Below are 6,000 nucleotides of genomic sequence, written 5' to 3'. Positions count from 1 at the left end.
TGACATGAGAAAGATGCTTTGGAAGATGAGAGTTGGAATGATTAACCATTTGTTAAAGAAGATGATTTGGAATGATTGACCATTTGTTAAAAGAAGCTGACTGTTGAAGCAACTATCTAGTGTTACTTTGTCTTAACATTTAAACATTTCAATTTGAATGGTTTTTATGTAATTGATGTTAAAATAAAAATTATGAATTTGGTTTTACTTGATTTTGGAAAGTATCGTTATTCATTATATTCAATTGTCAAATATTGCAACAAGTTGTGCACTAACACACAACACCAGTACAATGAAAATAGAACCAAAAGGATAAAAAACAAACTCTAAAACAAACCTTCTAATTCATATAACAGAACACAGCTAATACAAAACCATTAAACTATGACATCAAAAATAAAAGAAGAGTTTTCTAGCACTCTGTCACAATAGCCGACCTCAAATATGTTTTGAACTAAAGCAGTTCACTAAATGTATCCCTAAATCAAACCACACAATGAATTGTCAATCGACAAAAACTAAACTCTAATCAACAGCTTCCGAACGGCAGACAAAATTAACAAGTTGAGACAGAATTTGAAGAAGAAACATTATGCTGCTACCCAAACAATTCAAAACTACACCACTTGTCACCCTGTAGCTTTTTTAGTTTATGTCACCTGCAACCAAAATTCAATAGCACTAGTTCAATATCATTTCATAACAATATAAAATTGATGCCTTTATTTCATGATATGTAACATGAGAAAAGAAATCAGTTATTGTTGTAAACTAAACATTCTTGAATTGTATTACATAGTTCATACCATTATTCATTCCCAATGATACATGTAAGTGTTGGAAATATGACTCAAAGCCATCAATTTTCTCTTCTTTATTCTACTGCATTTCTAACATGCATTTTATCGAACACCTTCTGCCCAAAATATTTTTTCCTCCCTTACTTGATATAAAAATTTATAGTATTACTTTGAACATAAAAATCACTTTAAAATTTCATTTTAATTGAAAAAAATAGAACAAGATAATTGAGAGTGAAGGAAAAGAGTGAAAGTATGTTCATGGTTTTTTTTAAGAGTTACAAGGTGAATAAATTATATAAATACTGGAAAATTATTGACACTATGTGTGAAAGAGAGAAAAGAAAGGAGAAATTATATAAGAATTTGATTTTTCGATGTGAAAGAGAAGGAATTATGTGGTGCAGTATTGAATAGTTTGAGCAAGGAGAGTGTAAAAGAGAGGAAGAAATTTTGTGGTGGTGAACTGAATTCAAAATATAAGCCGTATGAATTGACTATGTTGAAAAAATATAAGGTTATATTGGACATTTTGATTCACTAATTAGAAATTAAATAAGTATGCCAAATCATTCGTATGAATTATACGAGCGACAGTGTCGTACACTTAAGCATTTTCCATTATAAATATCTTAAAATTTTATTTTATTTTTTTAGAATATTTTCATTCTTTTTTATAAAGTTTTTTGTTTCTATTTTTCATTCACGCCTTCCATTCCACTTAATATAAGTCTACGTGGACGCTGACTTGGCAATTTTTAAAAATTTTGAAAATAAGTCATGTTGAATAATTAGATGTCATGTATTTATTATTAATTGGACAAATTAAAACACTCATATATTCACTTAGAGTAAAATTAGGATTTCAATTAGCACAGAAAAGGGGTTTTCGTTCTTGCTTAAAATCCTAATCGAGTCCATCACTTTCTTGTTCAAATGCAAGGTCTGAGCAGAAGGTTCGTTCTATACTCCTTTCCTTTTTTTTCTTCAAACAAATGTTTCCAGTTGGTTCCACATAGTTATTGTAACATATTGTGTATTTTCGTTTTAGTAGCAGATATTTGTTTCCAAGTTTATCACATTTGCTTTGTGGTCCCGGAATCATCTTGAAAGGTGCATGCTTGTGGTCACTCCACGTTGAATCTGAGGTAGGTCCACATGTTTAACTTTAGATTCTATTTTATTTAAGTTTGGTCTAGGGTTCGTATTTTACTTGTAGTATATTTAGTTAATATGGTTTTCTACACACTAAGTCAAATATGCAGGTCCATTGTTGACTGTCAATTTCCCTCCATTATGTAGGCATAGGTGTCTTTAAGGTAGTACTTCCTCCGGTCTTATATGTAAGCAACAACAAAATATATTCTTGGTCTCAAATATAAGCAAAAATTAATTATAATTATTATAATTAAATCCATCATTCCAATTTTACCCTCAAATTGTAGTTTTCCAATATTTTTATTATTCCTATAATAACTCCACTTTCCAAAAGCATTTATTCTTACTTTACGTATGCATTTGTTATCAATTGTCTTTTGAAATGTCATATTCTCTTATAAATTCTCCATATCTTATCTTCATACTTTATTTACATGAGTCTTGTTCTTCCATTGTTTATACTCTAAACATGGTCAATCTGTAACACCCCAAATTTAATTAAATTGGTTAATTAAATTATTGAAGGATTTAAATATTTGATTTAGTCGAATTTGGATTGTCGGTGTTATTTAAGGGCGTATTTGGAATTATATAAATTGAAGTCGGATAGTCAGAAAATAATATTAAGAATAATATTATTTATAAGTCGGAATTATTATATTGAAGGAATTATTATTATAAGTGATATAATTGATTATTTGAGTTATATCTCTTATTGGGCCTAAATTGATTTTGGAGGATATTAAATAAAGAGAGGATTTAAACACTAAGCCCAATTGGTTTTATATTAGGGTTTTAGAGATGAGAAAGAGTAGTGTTGTCATTTTTGGGAGAAAACAAGATTTGAAGAGAAAGAGGCAAGACTATGGAAAAGAAGAAGGAGCTTGAAGATTTTTCATCCATGGTGTCAATTGAAGATGCAATTAGAGACCCATTAAGTTGCTTCCATTGAATAAGGTAAGGGTGGGGTTCTCTTCCTATAATGGGGCTCATGAACAATTGTATGTTGGGGATTAGGGATTTAGGTTATTCATTTATTGTGTTGAATCTGTTTATGGGTGTTGTTTGAAAGTGTTGTGTTGACTGTTTTTCTGGAAATTGAAATTATGTCGTTGCTGTACAAATCAATATATGAATGGTTCTAAAACTACTATGCCTTTGTATGATTCTGTTTGTTGCTCAGGTGCTGTTAACGTGGGTTTGCCGAGCGGCTCTCCCATTAGACTATTACTCCATTTTGTTTTATGCAATTTTGATAAGTGTTGCATAATGTTTTCTTGCTGGTTACCTACTGTATTAGCTATTAAACCAATGATTGAATTTGTTAGAATATATATGAGCCCTCTTATGTGCTTGCTTTTATTATGTTAATTAATTAATGATTGAATGTGTTAGAATATATATAAGCCTGTTATGAGCTTGCTTCCAATGTTAACTAATATATATAATGGATATGGCCATTACGAAATGGAAATATAATTGAACAGTAGAGACAATATATTGGAAACCAGTAGAATTAAAGAATGGTGAAGTATGTATAGTGAATAGAACAAATTCCTAGTTAACATTAGTAATTATAGAATTAATAAATAGTCCCGTTTGATCAAAATAGTCGAATTAAGCGGTATGATTAGATGACCGGAATTTGATGAAAATCGACGTGGTAGCTAAGTTTAATTAGTAGATTAACATGGTGGTGTTATTTTGTTGAAATTGTGATATTTTACGAATCGACTGAAATTGTATTTGGTTTAAATATTCTTTATAAATAAATTATAATAATTTAATAGAATTGTCAATAGAGTTGTTAGAGTTGTCAATAGAGTTGTTAGAGTCGACAATAAGTTGTCAGAGTTGTTTTGAATTATTAAGAGTCATATTTTTATTTGTTTTGAGTAATTCTGACATGTTTAGAATTGTCAGTGTATAACGTCGGTGTTTGTTTTTTTCATTGGAACCTTAACAATTCATATCTTTTGAACTGTAACTCCGTTTGAGTCTCCGTTCGAGGCGTTAGAAAGCTAGCGTGATATTCTTTTCAATAAAAATGGTTTTGAGCAATAAAATGCTAGAAATTGGAAATGGAGTAGAAATTGAAGTGAATTAAATTAATATAGTTTGATATTAATTGGTTAAATTAATAGTTAAATTAATTGCAATGAGTTTAATTGATTGGAATATACTTGAAGTTGGATCAATTATTCGGTTTGTCGGTAAATTACGGTATTTTGAGGATTCGTCCGTAATTGTGTTTTTGGCTTGAATATGTATGTTGAGAATAATATATGTATATGCCATGATGTTGTGCTAATATTGATTCTCTGTGGTTAGTTGGTTAGCATTAAATTAATGATTAATTGCTTGATGTTGAAAGTGTGTGTTTATGTATAATTGGCAAAAATGGGAATTAACATGAGATAGTATGGTTACTAGTGTTAATTGGATTGTGTGAATCGTAATTGATTAATTGGCTTCTTATATGTTAATGATGTGTGTGTTGCGAATGTTGTGTACAATTGGTGGATAATTCATAGAGTTGAATTATTGAGATATGCGGAAAGTTAAGATGGTAGAGATGATCTTAATTGCATATATTTGTGACATTGTACATGCATTCATATCATAGTGTGCCTTGAAACACAGGTGGATTTGCTTTGAAACACAAGCGGGCTTGGATTCTAGAGTGAATCGGAAGCCGTAAACTATATGTTTACAATTGGTGGACTATGGTCTTGTCCGGATCGGAAGTGTGGCTTAGATTCTAGAGTTATGAATCGGAGGCCGGTGAAACTTAGAATTTTACATTGGTACCACATGCATAGTGTCACATGTTTCATTGAGTCACATTAGAGTTATGTGATAGTTTATTATGTGCATTATGTTGTGATAAGTGTACGAGTGAACAATTGATTATGTGCATTGATGTTGTGATGCTATGTGTATGAGTTTGGTAATTGATTATGTACACTTGGTGTTGTAGTGATAATTGTATTAGTTGATAATTGAGAAGAGGCGATGTTTGAATACGTAATTGGTTAAATGCGAGAATATGTGATAATGATGGATTGTGTATATATTTGGAATAAGAGTATTGAATCCTGTGATTATTATACGATTGAACTTCGTGCATACTTGAATATGTAAAATTTATTGGATGATACTATTTACATAATTATGACTTGTTGTGCGATGAAAAGTATGAGAGATTAATGAACTGTGGAAGTATGATGTGTATGGTAACTGTTGATACTTGCGATGTAATGATTTTATATGCCTGAATCCTAATATACAATTTATCATGCGCCCACTTATATGATTTGATATCTCACCCTTTTCTCTTGTTTCGCCGTTGCCTTTATATTGGTAACGTGCAGGTATTCAAGTATGAAGATTTAGTTGCCGTTACTCGAGTCGGTTGTCGCTCTGATACGTAGCACTCTGGGGGGAACGATTTATGTCATTCATGATGTTGTTGTTTAATTGTGTTATCTTGGTTGAACAAAATGATAAGTTAACTGAAGATATTTTATTGAATACTTGTTTAAGTGATTCCGCTGTGTTTTAATAAAATAAGTTATTCTGTTTCAAAGGTGTTATGTATCTGCTTTATGCGACGAGTTGATTTGTTTTGTTTTATTATGTGACGCCTCATTTGTTTATTGAGAAAATTTGAAAACTCTGATTTATATATATTTGTCGGGTAGAAATGGGGTGTTACATTAGTGGTATCAGAGCCTGGTTGGTTCGTCCGGCCAAGTTGTCGAGTCTGTTGAGTTGTGCGACAGTTGAATGCTGACAGTGTTTTAGTCTTTAGTACACGACACGTGTGTGAAACACTGTCCGTACTTGTTTGTTTTGTTGCAGGGATTGGTTTGATTCCAAGTGGGGGAGAAGTTTTACTTTTCAAAGATGTTTCTGCTGTAAGGGATGGTCATGTATGTTGTTGACAAGAGAAGATGCACGTGTTGTTGAGAGTTTTGGATGTTACCCAGAATCGAAGACGATGTGAAGTTAAGGATAATTTTGGGAGACAGAAGTTAGA

The sequence above is a fragment of the Vicia villosa genome, linkage group LG1 (assembly GCF_029867415.1).
Source record: "Vicia villosa cultivar HV-30 ecotype Madison, WI linkage group LG1, Vvil1.0, whole genome shotgun sequence".
NCBI lineage: Eukaryota > Viridiplantae > Streptophyta > Magnoliopsida > Fabales > Fabaceae > Vicia > Vicia villosa.
This window is presented reverse-complemented; position numbering follows the sequence as displayed.